The sequence below is a fragment of the Triturus cristatus genome, chromosome 3_1 (assembly GCF_964204655.1).
Source record: "Triturus cristatus chromosome 3_1, aTriCri1.1, whole genome shotgun sequence".
Taxonomy (NCBI): Eukaryota; Metazoa; Chordata; class Amphibia; order Caudata; family Salamandridae; genus Triturus; species Triturus cristatus.
Window position 1 is genome coordinate 332,381,952 of NC_140583.1, and position 17,073 is coordinate 332,399,024.

The following is a 17,073-nucleotide window of genomic DNA, read 5'->3' on the forward strand; positions in this document are numbered from 1 at the left end:
CAGGAGGAGCAGTTGCAGCACAACAGACCAGGGAGGGCAGAAGGGGGTGTGGCAGTAAAATGGACCATGGAGGACAGGAGGAAGGGGATAGGGGCATGGCATGTGGACAGGCAGGGTGGAGGTGGCAGGGACAGGTTACAGTCATCTGACAATGCTAGGCAGGTGGGAGGGGAGTGGCAGCTCAACAGAACATGCATAAAGACATCGGAGAGCAGGGGGAAGGAGAATAGGGGCAGCAAGCTAAGCAGAGGCTAAGCAGGAGGTCAATGATGGGCCATAGAAATGGGCAATGGAGGGCAGGAGGAGTGGACTGGTACATCATGCTAATGGAGGGCAGTGGCAGCACATCAGACGATGCATGGCAGGAGGGAGGAGGCTAGTCCATGGATTCAGACAACAGAGGATAGGGAGGAGGTGGATGGGGCAGCAAGCTAACTGTTCAGAGAAGGTGGGTATTAGGAACTTTATTGTTTTTAAAATGTGTGTCTGTGCAAACTACTTAAAATATGAACAAGTATGCAGCATAATCTCACTTTTATTCAGGAAGAAGAGGACGTTTGTGACTGTGACTACGGGCTCACTTGGCAGAAACACCCCCTGACCCTCCACCGCCATCACAAAATGTAATGCCCGTGAAAAGGGTAGGTGGACGCAGTGTTATATAGAACATAGTCCTGAGAGCACGATTGAAAATGAAAACTAGATATAGTATATGGTATAAACTATCGACCAAAAAGTGTGATATAAGATGAACCGGGGCGTGAAATATAATATGCAATACATTGTGCGCAATGACAGATTCGTTGGAGAGCGCGGGATAGCACAGGCACTAGCGCGTGCTATGCGATATGCGCCTTGGAGTGTAATATGCACAGGGCAGTGTTGTGTAACCTAACTAGTCTCTAAAGTTGTAATATAAAATATGTGCTGGGGAGTGTAGTGTTGCATATGCACTGTGACAAAGATATGGATCCCAGATTGTAATATGTATGGCATAGCGCTGTGCGTTATAACCTAGGCATCGAGGAAGGCACGTTAGATGGGGCAATATAACCCTGCGAAGGCAAGTGTGGCATGACATATTCACGGGGTGGTGTTACAGTGCACATGGGCTAGAGAGTGTCATAGCATACGCACTAGCTGCTGGAATACAACACAGAGGTGTGTGGTACTCGCGGGCACTGGTGGGTGTAACACAGCATTGGGCTCAGCCAGGAGCATGCTGTGACTCTCAAGTGAGGTTCGTCTCCTTTCTAGAGAGTAAAATAAAAAGTATTACACATCCGGCGGTGGATGTGTGTTTTATTAACCGTGAGGGGGGTTTCTTGCATAGTTTGGTCGAATTTTGGTCAAATCCCCTTTGAATGGCTTGGTGTTTGTGTGTATTAAATGTGCCCGTCAATAGCTACCCATGTTTGTATAAATAAACAACAAGGGTGTCTACTTGGGGAGTACCCACCGGCGAGGGCGCCGGAATTAGGCACGGTAGGGCGTCAGACAACTCAGAGCTTCATGAGCGGTGTAAATACATTCCATGTGGATTCATTGTATGCATAGTCGCCTTTTAATGAATATCACGCAAATCGTCATGGTGATAGGTACATACGGTTTGTCCAGCATGTCCTAGGTGTTTCTATAAATGTATTTTTTTTTTTAAATAATAAAAAACAAAGGCCGGCCCCGGGGGATGGGGTCCCCGGGGCCGATTAAGGCCTTGGGAGGGGGGCCACGTGGCCCCCTACCAAATTTAATTTTTTCAACAAAAATTAAGGTGCAGGCCCTGGGAGATGGGGTCCCCAGGGCCAATAAATTAGACAAAGAAGGGGGGCCACACAGCCCTCTTCTTAAAAAATAAAATAAATAAAAGACCGGCATCGTGCCGGAAGCCATGCCCCCTCCTTGCAGCACTCTGCAAACGCGCCCCCTGGCCAGTTGTAAGTTGGGGAATTAATTTCCCTTCAATACTGAGGGTCCCTGAGGGCCAACTAGCCCAACAGGTATCTCCAGTATGCGCCAGGGAGCTGCGTTGCAGACATGTGTTCTGAGGCCACGCCCCTTTTTACACCTCTATGTAATGCAGCTATATGGCGCATACTGGAGGTACCTAGTGGGCTAGTTTGACCCTAGGGACCCTTAGGATTCAAGGGGACTTAATCTCTCAACTTAGAACGGCCACAGGGTGCGTTTACACAGTGGAGAAGGGAGGGGACGGGGCCGGAGGTGACGTGTGCAAACACGCCCTGTGGCGCGTTTTTAGTTGGGGAAATAATTCCCTTTCAATCCTGAGGGACCCTGGGGGCCAACTAGCCCACCAGGTGCTTCCAGTAAGCGCCACTGCTCTGCGTTGCAGAGAGGTGGTGCAGGCCGGGCCCCTTTTTACACCTCTCTGCAATGGTGCTTACTGGACGTACCTAGTGGGCTATTTTGTCCCTAGGGACCCTCAGGATTCAAGGGGACTTAATCTCGCAACTTAAAAAGGGCCACAGGGCGTGTTTACACAGTAGGGAAGGGAGGGGACGGGGCCTGAGGTGACGTGTGCAAACACACCCTGTGGCGCGTTTTAAGAGGTAGTTTTAATCCCCTGCCCTATTATATACTAGGGGCTTACAGAGGAGGTCATGCTAATCACAGGGGGACCCCAACGCATAGTGTTCCCAAGTGTATGTAGGTGTTTTCACTGTATTCTGAGTGTCTTTTAACATAGCACCGGCTCTAGGACTGGTTAGTCAGACTCAGTTACCACCAGTATCCGTCTGAAAAAGTTGAGGGTACAGGATGATTTTGCAACAAGGCTTCTTTCTGCTCTTCTGTTTATTCTTTCTGCACGTTATCCTTCTTCATGCACTTTTCTTTGTCTTTGAGGACTTCTGTTGCTTCTTTCTGCATTTCTTTTTTTTCTTTCTGTGCGTTTTGTCTTCTTTCTTCACATGTCCTATCTCTGTAGGTATAGTTAGAAATTAGCATTTAATAAACCTTTGAAATTCACTGAAAAAACCATAGGTTTCAGGCACGTTATAGTTAGGAATTAGCATTTAAAAAACCTTAAAAATTCACTGGAAAAACCATAGGTTTCAGGGGCGTTATAGTTAGCTGGACTTTTCACTCCTACAAAACCATTGAAATTCCCCCGTTATAGTTAGTTCAGCTAACTATAACTCGCGCGCCCGCAATGCACTGCTGATGACGTCACATATTACATCACTCATGACATGGTCAGTGACATCACTCATGACCTCACTGATGACATCTCAAATGACATCACTGATGACATCCCTGATGACATCATCCTTGTGATAGAGTGGCAGACCTCCTCTCCCCCTAATATAACCTTTGATACACACATTCAAAAATAGAAACTAAAATTTTCAAAACAATGGACATACCAATACCAGTTACAACAACCTAATCAGTAATTCTAAGATACACATACACATCCACTCATTCACCAACAGTCCTATACAGTCACTCATACATGTACTCACTCATCATATGTACTCGTGCACCTATACCTCCTGTTACACAATGCCACTCATCTATAGAGTTACTCACACACAGTCACTCATGCTATTAAAGAATTACACATACTTAGTCTTTTAAACAATCACTTATAGAAACACATACTTATTCACACAGGAACTCTTCCAATCTCTCACTCTCACATATACTCACTTATATACACCAATAGTCACATATACTAGTTTAAAACATATGTAGTTACTCATAAAGACACTATTGAGACAGTCTTTCACTCACTAACACACCCATGCACACACTCATCCACCCATACAGTCCTGCACACATGCTGTCTTCAACACATACAAACAGTGAGTCACTCATTCATGCACCTATGCACTACGTAATACTCCCCACCGAACCATACAGACACTCATACTGATACTCAAAAAAACACCTAATAATTTATATAGACACTCATGTAGCTACTCACCAACCCATGCAGCCACTTATACACAAAGTGAGAGACTGATACAGATATTTACATATTTAAACATTACTCACTAAGCCATGTATTCACTAAGATACACTTAATCAGTCCGTTATACAATCAATTTTACAAAACAAAAATCATCCATTTAGACACTTGTATACCCATTTAGTCTTCCATCGACCTTGAGATATACATATATAAAACATATGTAATTTTCAGAAAAACACACATTCACTGGATGATGTCATCAGTGATGTCATTTCAGATGTCATCAGTGATGTCATGAGTGATGTCACTGACCATGTCATGAGTGATGTGATATGTGACGTCATCAGCAGTGCATTGCGGGCGCGCAAGTTATAGTTAGCTGAACTAACTATAACGGGGGAGTTTCAATGGTTTTGTACGAGGGAAAAGTCCAGCTAACTATAAGGGCGTTATAGTTAGCTGGACATTTCCCTCGTACAAACCCCTAGAAATTCCCCCGTTATAGTTAGTTCAGCTAACTATAATTCGCGCCCCCGCAATGCACTGCTGATGACGTCACATATTACATCACTCATGACATGGTCAGTGACATCACTGATGACATCACTGATGACTTCTGAAATAACATCACTGATGACATCACTGATGACGTCATCCAGTGAGTGTGTGTTTCTGTAAATTTTAAATATGTTTAATATATATATAGGGAAAAACCTATGGAAGAATGAGTGGGTGTGTAAGTGTGTGAATGGATGATTTAGTAGGTGCATGACTGACTCTATAAGTGAGTCATTAAACGTATCTTACTGCAGACTAGTGACTAAACTGTGTGAATGTCTGTATCTGTCTGTCTGTTGGTGTATAAGCGACTGCATGGTTTTGTGAATAGCTATATGTGTGTCTCTATGGGTTATTGATTGCTTGTCTGAGTATCTGTATGGGTGCCTGAGTGTTTTTGTGGGTAGGGTGTGTGTGACTGTGCATACATGTGTGAGTGGGTGATTCTATGGGTGCATGGTTTTAAGAGTGCATCTGTGATGGACTGTATGGTTGGGTGAGTGTATGTATGGGTGTGTTAGTGATTGAAAATATATCTCAGTGGTACATGTGTGAGTATATAAGTGGGTATATGTTAGAGTGTGTGATTGGGAGAGTGGCTGTATGGATGAGTGTGTGCTTGTATCAGTGATTGTATAAGAGCGTAAGAATGTGGTACTGTTTTTATGAGTAAGTGAACTTGTGTGTGTATAACTGCATAGGTGAGTAAATGGGAGTGTGATTAATTATTTGCATGACTGACTATGTGTGAGAGTACCTCTATGGATGATTGGTGGTGTGTGAGTGTCTATGTAGGTGTATAAATGCATATGATAGTCCTGTACTGAGTGACTGTAAGTATGAGTGACTGTACAGGTGAGTGAGTGGATGTGTGTGTAGATCTAAGAATCAATGAGTGGGTATGTAGTTATTGGTATTGGAGTATCTATGGTTTTGAGAATGGACGTCTGAAATTTTGATTGAGTATATCAAAGGGTGTGAGAAGATGCACTAATTTATCACATGGATGACAACATCAGTGATGTCATTTCAGATGTCATCAGTGATGTCATCAGTGATATCACTGACCATGTCATGAGTGATGTAATATGTGACGTCATCAGCAGTGCATTGCGGGGGCGCGAGTTATAGTTAGCTGAACTAACTATAACAGGGGAATTTCTAGGGTTTTGTACGAGGGAAGTGTCCAGCTAACTATAACGCCCCTGAAACCTATGTTTTTTTCAGTGAATTTCTAAGGTTTTTTTAAATGCCAATTCCTAACTATAACGCCCCTGAAACCTTTGGGTTTTTTCAGTGAATTTCAAAGGTTTTTTAAATGCCAATTCCTAACTATAACGTGCATGAAACCTATGGTTTTTTCAGTTAATTTCAAAGGTTTTTTAAATGCTAATTCCTATCTATAACTTATCTCTAAAGATATCAAGTTTAATGATTTTCATTGGATTTCTATATTTTTCAATTTCAGTGTGTCAATTTCATTAATTATGTTTTTTTGAAATTCTTTTTTAACACTATTTTTTTAACCTATTTTTTTTATTTTTTCATTAAATCTTTTCAAAATTAAAAAATATTATTTGTTTTTATTGGGTTTTTCAAACATATTTTTTTATATTTTTAATAATATATTTTCTTATATTTTTAATAATATATTTTTTAACTATATGTTCAAAACGTTATTTTATATATTTTTTTCCATGTTTTTTGGATCCACGCACCCTATGCGCACCGTTCTCGAACCCTACGCGATAGCATCCGCGCATGGTATGCGTTGGGTACGTGTTTAGTGCGCGATCGCAATGCGACCGGTACGCGACTCCCAGCCTATACGCGTCACATTTGATGTACGTAACGCGACGTTTACGCGGTTCCGCGTTGCGTCATGTGCATGCAAGACGCAGTAGGTGCGCGGATCCCGTGAAATATTTAATATTAAAAAATATATATATATGTATTTCATGTGTATATTAATTGAAGACAAACTCTAAACTAGTCTTAAAAGTAGCGCTGGGGGTACGCACCATACATACACGGGTGGGGGTACGACTCGAACGTACACGGGTGTACATACACGGGGGTACGACACGTACACGGGTGTACATACACAGGGGTACGACACCTACACGGGTGTACATACACGGGGGGGTACGACACGTACACGGGTGTACATACACGGGGGTACGACTCGAACGTACACGGGTGTACATACACGGGGGTACGACACATACACAGGTGTACATACACGGGGGGTACGACACGTACACGGGTGTACATACACGGGGGTACGACACGTACACGGGTGTACATACACGGGGGGTACGACTCGAACGTACACGGGTGTACATACACGGGGGGTTCGGCGCGTACTCGCGGGGGAGGGGTACGGCACGTACCGGGCCCCCTAATCTGGTCGTTTTCACAGCATACTTCGTTTTTCCGGCACTTTTTGGGTGCCGTGAAAATATTGCCGTCCGGACTGCTGTCGGTTCGAATCGTACTTCCTGGGTCGTGAAACGCTGCCTGAAAGCGTCCCGACGTCACGTCGGAGCATTCCCGGATCACATTCGTACGTATATTTTCGTCGGTCGGTGTTTTTTACGATTCGTACGGAAATGGTGTTTCCGTGCGAATCGTACTTCCATGTTTGTAATGTTTTACAACCGGGTACGAGTCGGACGGAGAAAATGCTCCGACCGACGGTACGTACCCGGTTTTTCCAGGATCGTAATCGGCACCATAGTGTCTTTTCTAAACCAGCAGTTTTAGATATTTTTTTTTCTAGACAATCCAGTTTTGATCTCAACTTTCCCGTCAAAATAATAGTGATTTCTTCATGCTGTATTTTATCGATGGCTTCCATTTTTACAATTTCTTCATTTTCCAGTTTCAATAGTTCTTCGTTGAATATGGAGCACTCGCGCAGTGTTGGCATTAAACAAATCACTGATTTATTTTTAGCAATTTCCACGTACACTTTTGCAGGAACTGCATTTTCATTTGGAAAGACATTGCAAAGTAATCGACTCTCCAAAGCTTGTTTGCCTTGTTTTGAAAGAATTCCAATTCTAATATCTTGAAGAATACTTCCGTATTCAACATCTTTTGCCTGTCGCATATTTGTTGTCAATTCTTTGTATTCAAAATGAGTCCAAATGTTCACATTACCAACACTGCCAAGAGACTTTCTGGTATCTTCATGAGCTAGTGTTTTAAATACCGGTTGTCCTTTTACCGGAGTCAGTTGCAGTAGATCTCCAAAAACTATGACGTGTTTTCCTCCAAATAACACGTCATACTCTGTTTTAAGAATTTGCTGCATTCGTAAATGCACAAAGGAAAGCATCAAGTTTGAGACCATGCTCACCTCATCAATAATGAGAAGATTCATTTTCTTCAGGACTCTTGAAACTTCACAACAAGCTTCTCCAGATAGCTTGTGGTATTCCAATTTGTTCTCATGCTCTACTGGCAGCATTAGTAAACGATGTAAAGTAATTCCTTTAGTCTTATGTGCTGCCAACCCAGTTGGAGCAGTGACAACACAAGACAAATGCGAATCAGTTGTTTTCTGCAGATAACTTGTAATTACTTTAATTAAGAAACTTTTTCCTGTTCCAGCTTGACCACTCACATACATTCGGATAGGTGAAATGATGTACATGAGCACCCTCTCTTTTCATGAAGTAATCCATGGTCAATCTGCTCTTTCACTTGCTGACATATTTGTTTCTGTTCAACATTTAGTTGTTCTTCCAAGTTTCCTAACTGTATTGCATCTTCTTGAGCTTGATACATTGCTGTTTCCACCTCATTCATTGCAATCGCTGCTTCATTTTCAACAATTGGTTGTCCTAGTGGATCTTGACTCAGTGCAGGAGAACTTTGACTGTCTTGAGAACTGTCTCTAGCAATCTCAGCTGCAATTGTAGCTTCTTGATCAATTTCATCATTCAACATTTTCACATAATTTGCAAAAGCACTGCATTGTATGCTATCTTTAGAAGCATTAAATGAATCTTCATAGCTGGGAAAATCTCCAAGTAATTCCAGTTCTGAACGCCATGGTTTGAACATTTGCAAAAGGGCTAAATAATAAAATTCCCTTTTGTCAGCAGTGTCGCAACTCAGTTTCCTGTGATTAATTAAATTTCCTTTCCTTTGTTTCACCAGACATCCTTCAGAACCAATCAATGCATATTTTCATCGTTGATGTTCTCTGTAGTATTCCGTTTAAAAGTGTAGTTTTGCAGCACTTCATAGAGACACATGTTCTCAAGATGATGACTTCTATTTGGGTAGTATGTGTCCAACACATTCGTTTTCAAAATATCTGTACTTTCTGGTTCATTTTATGCTAAATATTCAATTTCTTGAACAGATTTCTGTACCCGATTTAGCATTTCTGCAAGACCTAGACTCACCCAAATGATTCTTCTACTTTTGGAATATAGACTTGCAGAGGATAACCGATCTGAACATTCATATGCTCCAATTTCATGATGCGATAACATCTTCAAACTGAAACTGTATAATTTCTTACTTAGAGTCTTCTCGTGAGAAATCTCTTCCCACATTTCTTTCAATTTAGTCTTTTCTGATTTAGTAATGTAAGACGTTACATATCGAGCAACAGCAATGGAATTGTCCGCAACATATTCAATATCCACGTTAGCGTTCCACATGGATAAAATAACTGGATTGTAGTCATTTATGTATTTCGATTCTTCGCTTCTTCTTAAGTTGTAGGTGTTTTTCGGAGACTTTCTTGTGATGGTATGTCGCATAGCTGACATAAAACTGTTCACTCTTCCTTTGGATAATACTAGACGTGGAAATCCAAAACAACATTTGGTATAGAACTTATCCTTTGACTTGTACTTTCGTCGACAGTATTTTCCACACCTGTGGCTTTGAAATCGTAAGACTTGTTGTTTTAAGTTTTTATCTTCTCTGCTATTGGGAAGAGCACATGCTGCATAATCTTCAATGAAAGACAAAACAGTTTCATCTGAATCTGTTCCAAATTTGGGGGCGTCTTTGGTCCATAACAACATATGTATGTGAGGAGCACCTCTTGCTTGATACTCCTTTCTCCAAAAGAAATCCACAACTTCTCCAAGAGGAGGATTCTTTTTATTGCAGATGAAAGACATCATAGCTTCAAATCTATGATTGAAATATCTGCATACATTGACAGGATCCAAAGAGCACAATTCTCCAGGTGTCTTGTATTCAATATTTTTTATATTGGAATTTGCCTGTCGAAGAAATTCAAGTAAATCATCCCAAGCATACTCAGAACAGCTTAGTGTAACAAACCAAGTAGGAGTTCCCAAGTTCCGTAGCATATATTTCAGTTCTCCATGTCGACGGTACCAATATTCATTAGTCCCACACTGACATGAGATCAGATTAATCAACTGAGATTCTAAATGATCATCTCTCTGATGCACTTTATCCATAAAATCCTTTGCAGTTACATTTTGAAGATGCATTCCAGTTTTTAAAATGTGATTTACTGCATATTAAAGTCCAGACAAGTCACTTTCAAACAGAAGATGAAACATATAAGGGATACATTGTCGAAACTTGGATCTTCTGCATATAATCTTGTTGTCCGACATTCAGATGCAGGAATCTGCACAGGACGTTCATCATATCATCCACCTTTTCCTGTTGGAAACAACTGCGGGAAACAACGAGCTTCCAGGCTCTCTTCCCATACACTCATGGGACTTCTTGTTGCTTTTTTCATTTGAAGCAACTCAATTGTATTCCCCCTCACCTCTTTGGAATGAAGAGGATGTACACTGTAATGTTCATAGATCTCTTCACATCTGGACATGTCCACTTTTTCTATTTGTCCACTTATTGTTTCAGTATCTTCTGCTAAATCTATTTCTTCTTCTCCAACAAACACATTTCTATAGTACTCATTATTTTTTAACAGATACAATGACGCTTCTTAGTAGGAATACCATTAACTAGAATGACTAGTGGCTCATTTTCTGCATGGTATACACCGATAGTTTCAATATTTTTCCTTAAATCTAACGGTAAATACACAACTCTTCCTTTCAATCCTCTTTTCAACTCTGATGGAGGTAATTTACCTGTTTTGGGCTCCATACGAACAATAGCCTGAAACGGGTGAACACATTGTATGAGAATAGACTCATACATATTTAAATCTATCAGCACTGGTGGAATACCAACCAACTCTAGATTATTATGAACAGCTCTAGCAGGCATTTTATTCTCATCTAATTTGTTATAACAATATTTGCAAATACGCTGCTCAGATCCCAATTCAAAACAATCCTCTACCAACAAATAAGTTGCAAATTCCATCCACTTATCATTATCTTCTATTTCACTTTTTAAATACAGATTGACACCCCTAGTCTGATTTTTATAGTGACTTCGCCGACAACAAATACAAGAAACATTTGGTCTTTCACCTGAAATTACCTTAAACTTTGTGATTTCATCCTCAATTTTTTCTGTAATTATGGGTTGTACATTGTCTTCAAATTTTGTTCTACTAATGTGTCAGTTTCTTAACTCTCTTGCTGAGGACCAAAGTAACAAAACTCAATATCATCACAGATCTGCTTCACATCTGATACTGACCCACGCAAAAGAGCACTGTTCAACTCACTTAACTTTAGTGCTGGACTTTTTGCATAATACAACCTTCTCATTAACTACCTCATTTGAGTATGATGTACTGCCAGCATTCTGAAATGGTGAAAAACACTTTGACAAACTTTCCTAGAAAGACAAGCCAGAGAATGACCTTGCAAACCAGGATGTTTTCTCACTCTGCAAGGGTCTAGTCCTTGCAACAGCTTAATCTTGTGTTTTACACTTTTTTTAGTATAGGCTCGTAAGAAACTACATTATTTTTCAATAGATTCCTGTCGTACACTGCAAATACTACTGCAATCCCAAGTGTACACAGGGTTTTTAGCGCGTCTCCTTAAAACTTCATCAGCTACCACTTCTTCTGCATTTCTTTCAACCATTTTCTCTGTCTCAATTGGACAACCGTCTCTAACCTCATAACCTCTACCACTGGTGTCAACTGCATACAATAATTTTTCGCTCTGTAAAAAAAGGCTCTGAGCTGGAACTGTGTTCCATTCTCCCAAAAAAAATCACAATTTTTTTTTAAAGTAATAACTCTTTTCCTCCTACTTTTGGCCTTCATTACATGGATTGGTTTATCTAGTGATCGAATTCTGTTTAATACTAAAATAAACAGTTTCCTTTTTATTTCAAAAGCCTTTTCCACAATGTTTTCAATATGCTTCTTCTTTTTTTATAAAATAAAGCTCTCTTTTTATATTTCTTCACATCTTTCAGCAAATTATGCACTACTCTCTTGTAAAATATTTTTGGGCGTAATTCCTTATACTGATTTTGCCTTCTTTTACCATACTTTATCTCCTTTTTTTTTTAGTTGAAGCGTTCTCAGTAGTTTCAGCATTATGCACATTCTGTTTGGTCCTACAAACATTTTTAATAAATTGCTTTGTGATCTTACCAGAAGATTTTTTCCTTTTAGCCACATTATCTTGTACATTCAATACTTGTGGTTGATGTTTCTTCAAGTAATCCTCCTGTCTATGTTCTTTTCTTTTTCTTTTTTTTTCTGGCATGATTTCTCTATTTTAACATTGAAAAACAGTATCTGTAAAAAAGAATCACAAATAAATGTGTATTAATAACTTTCAAATTTATACTATTCTATTACTGTAGAAACATATTTTATATAAAAACTGACTAAGAAACTATAGCCCCGAAGCACAAGTGTGACAATGGTTAAAACACTACATGCATAGTGCATACTACTTTGAAGCAGTTCATGCCCTAAAGCCTATCTCACTAAAAGACTACATGCTAACTGACTGAATGATTACAGTACTGCAAGGAGAGTGCATGGGTGAATTTATAAGTGTTTGGGTTTTGGCGCAGTGAATGGATTAATTAGTACATGGTACTGAATGGGTCACTAGAGAAGTTCAAGGGGAGTGACCGGGTGTTTGCTGGGGGAATTGAAAGTGTGAAAGACAAGTATGTACGTGGTTAGAGGACTGCATGCATAGTGGATAGGCGTTTGAAGCAGTCCATGTGCTAAGGCCTGGCTCAGTGCATGAATACTTGGGCACTGACTGAATGATTAGAATACTGCAAGGAGAGTGCCTTGGTGAATTTATAAGTGTTTCGGTTTTGGCGCAGTGAATTGATTAGTACATGGTGCTGAATGGGTCACTAGAGGAGTACAAAAGGAGTGACAGGGTGTTTGCTGGAAGTGAATGAATACTGACTGGGGAATTGAAGGTGTGAAAGAGAAGTGTGTAGATGGTTAGAGAACTGCATGCATAGTGCATAGGCGTTTGAAGTAGTCTATGTGCTAAGGCCTGGCTCACTGCATGAGTACTTGGGTACTGACTGAATGATTAGAGTACTGCAAGGAGAGTGCCTGGGGGAATTTATAAGTGTTTAGAATTTGGCACAGTGAATGGATTAGTACATGGTGCTGAATAGGTCACTGGAGAAGTATAAGGAGAGTGACAGAGTGTTTGTGGGAACTGTATGAATACTGTCTGTAATATTGAAGGTGTGAAAGACAAGTATGTAGGTGGCTAGAGACCTACATGCATAGTAGATAGACGTTTAAAACAGTCCATAGAGTAACACTTGGATCACTGCAAAACTACCTGAGTACTGACTGAATCATTACAGTACTACAAAAAGAGTGACTGGGTGAATCTTTTTAAGTTTTTTGGTTTTGGTGCAGTTAATAGATTAGTACTTAGTGCCATATGAGTCAGTGGATGTGTGCAATTGAAGTGACAGAGTGTTTATTGGAGTTTATAGATACTGACTGGGAAATTGAAGGTCTGAAAGACAATTGTGTTGGTACTTAGAGGCCTCCATGCATAGTGGAAACACGTTTGATTCAATCTATGTGCAAAGGCCTGTCTCACTCCATTAGTACTCGGGTACTGACTGAATGATTATACTATTGCAAGAAGAGTGCCTGGGTGAATTTATAAGTGTTTCAGTTTTGGCGCAGTGAATGCATTACTACATGGTGCTGAATGGGTCACTGGAACAGTGCAAGGGGAGTGACAGAATGTTTGCTGGAAGTACATGGATACTGACTGGGGAATTGAAGCTGTTAAAGACAAGTGTATAGTATGTTAGAAGACAGCATGCATACTGCACAGACATTTGAAGCAGTCTATGTGGTAATGCATGGTTCACAACATGAGTACTTGGAAACTGACTAAATCATTAGACTACTGCTAGGACAGTGCCTGGGTAAAACTTTAACATTTTCAGTTCTGGTGCAGTGAAGAGAATAGTACATGGTACTGAATCAGTCACTGGATGAGTGCAAGATGACTGACAAGATGTTTATTTACATATATAGATACTGACTAGTTAATTAAAGAAGTGAAAGACAAGTGTGTAGGTGACTAGAAGCCTGTATGCATACTGTATAGGGTTTAAATCAGTCCATGTTGAAAGGCCTGGCTCACACCATGAGTACTTAGACACTGACTGAATGATTAAAGTACTGCAAAGAGAGTGCCTGGGAGAATTTATAAGTGTTTGGATTTTTGCACAGTGAATGGATTAGTACATGGTGCTGAATGGGTCACTAGAGGAGTACCTGGGGAGTGACAGGGTGTTTGCTTGAAGTGTATGGATACTGACTGTGGAATTAAAGGTATGAAAGAGAACTATGTAGATGGTTAGAGAACTGCATGCATAGTAGATAAGCATTTGAATCAATACATGTGCAAAGGCCTGCCTCACTCCATTACTACTTGAATATTAACAGAATGTTTACAGTATTGCAAGGACAGTTCCTTGGTGAATACATAAGGAATGACTACCTTTTAATTCTACCTAAACTTGAGAACAGGACATTTTTTAAGCAGTTATGCATATTCAAAGAAATGAAGTTCTCAAATGCTTCTCTCACAGTGGTTACACAAATGCACACAGACTCAGTGTGATTCTATATAACAACCACTATCCCTAGGAGTTTACCAAAACTCATTCACTACTGTGGAAGTGGTAAGGGAACTGCGCACAATGTACATATTTCAGAACTGCACTTTAGTGTCAAAGCCTGACTCATTTAATCAAAGCATAAGCAAAAACTGCCTTCTAATAACACTAAAACCTGACAACAAAACAGGTTTTAAAAAAGTTATCTGTCAGCAAATACACAATGTTACCAAATGCTTCTCTCACAGTGGTTCCCAAATGCACACAGACTCACAGTGTGATTCTAGACAAGCAACACTATCCCTAGCAGCTTACCAAAACTCATTCACTACTGTGCCATGGGTAAGGGGACTACACACAATCTACATATTAAAGTACAGCACATTAGTGTCAAAGCATGACTCATTTTATCAATGCATAAGCAAAGTCTGGCTTCTAATGCTACTAAAACTTGACAACATGACAGGTTTTAAAAGAGTTATCTGTCAGAAAATACATGATGTTACCAAATGCTTCTCTCACAGTGGTTCCCAAAAGCACACACACTCACAGTGTGATTCTAGACAAGCAACACTATCCCTGCCAGTTTACCAAAACTCGTTCACTACTGTGCAAGGGGTAAGGGGACTGCACACAATCTACATATTAAAGTACAGCACATTACTGTCAAAGCACAACTCATTTCATCAATGCATAAGCAAAGACTGGCTTCTAATGCTACTAACACTTCACAACATGACAGGTTTTAAAACAGTAATCTGTCAGCAAATACACAATGTTACCAAATGGTTCTCTCACAATCCTTACCCAAATGCACACAGACTCACAGTGTGATTCTAGACAAGCAACACTATCCCTAGCAGCTTACCAAAACTCATTCACTACTGTGCAAAGGGTAAGGGGACTACACACAATCTACATATTAAAGTACAGCACATTAGTGTCAAAGCATGACTCATTTTATCAATGCATAAGCAAAGACTGGCTTCTAATGCTACTAAAACTTGACAACATGACAGGTTTTAAAAGAGTTATCTGTCAGAAAATACATGATGTTACCAAATGCTTCTCTCACAGTGGTTCCCAAAAGCACACACACTCACAGTGTGATTCTAGACAAGCACCACTATCACTAGGAGTTTACCAAAACTCATTCACTACAGTGGAAGAGGTAAGGGGACTGCACACAAACTACATATTTCAGAACTGCACTTTAGTGTCAAGGCCTGACTCATTTAATGAAAGCATAAGCAAAAGCTGCCTACTAATGCTACTGAAACCTGATAACAAGACAAGTTTTAAAACAGTTATTTGTCAGCAAATACATAATGTTACCAAATGCTTCTCTCACAGTGACTGCAGATTCACTGTGTCATTCCAGACAAACAACACTATCACTTGCACTATACCAAAACACATTTCTTCATCTAGAAGGAGTACTACATTTTAGTGTAGAAACATAACTCATTTCACAAATTCATAAACAATCACTGATTTCTAATTGTACCAAAATATAAAAACAGCACAGTTATCTCCCTGCAAACACATGAAAAACACAAATGCTTATCACAAAAGACCTCCTCTCAATTAAATAACTCACCTTTCAAGTAGTTTTGTAGATTAAGAAGTATATCAGTCACACATCAGATTTACTTATACAGAATCTCTGCACTGTGCACCTGTTAGCAAAACCAAAGAATGGCAAAGTTTCCCTCCCATTTTCCCCACATATACATGTAAACATCAAATCACATTCCTTCCCACATAAATTCTAAACCAAACACACATTTCCATTGGTTAAACATTTCAACCCTTTCCAAATGACATAAATGTGAACCCTTCCCCCAATCTGCCTTCTGCCTGTTACCATAGAAACAGGTCATGGAACACTGTACTGAGCACACAGGTCACAAGTTCAGTATACAATGTTGCTAATCAAGACAGCAAGTGTGCTTGACTTTTCAACATATCAGCTTATCATATATAATGTTCCTTACAATCAGTTTTTGTTAACCAATAAGAATCATGCGTTTAAAAAACAGAAATATGCACCCTACCTTTCAGTGTAGAAGGTTGTCAAACAACCAATGATTTCATGTCTTTTTTCAAAACTGCATCTTAGCCACCATTTTAGAAAAAGCTTACTTTCCAAACTGCCATTTCATTTACAGAGACCATCTGAGTGCATCCAAACCTCCTTTCAAGATGCTTAGTGTTGATTGTGGGACACAGCTATATTTTCTGGAGCCAAAGGTATGTATAAAACAAAGGCATTCACAAAGGCCTAGGTTTGCCAAATGTAGACATTAAATGGATTGGACAGAGAGGGTTAAAGTAGCACCAATTGATGCCATTGGTGAAATCCTTCATGCATATCCAATAGTGCACTGTGGTGGCAATGACCTAGGCACTTTGACTGGGGTAGGTCTGGAAACGCTTATGAAGGACACCCTTGCAGAACTGATTTCACATTTCCCCAAAACTGACTTTGTGTATTCTAACATATGCCAAAGGCAGAAATGGAACTAGTCCAATCATTTTTGTCCACA

At 40.0% G+C, this 17,073-nt stretch overlaps 1 long non-coding RNA gene across 1 annotated transcript in view; it reads left to right on the forward strand.

Moving 5' to 3' along the window:
• LOC146860207 (uncharacterized) overlaps window positions 1–16,749 on the forward strand; it is a 97,041-nt gene extending 80,292 nt beyond the window's left edge. The window contains exon 3 of the long non-coding RNA XR_014978801.1: window positions 16,696–16,749. This is a non-coding gene — a long non-coding RNA (uncharacterized LOC146860207). The remainder of the gene's footprint in view (window positions 1–16,695) is intronic.
• The last annotated feature ends 324 nt before the right edge of the window (window positions 16,750–17,073 follow it).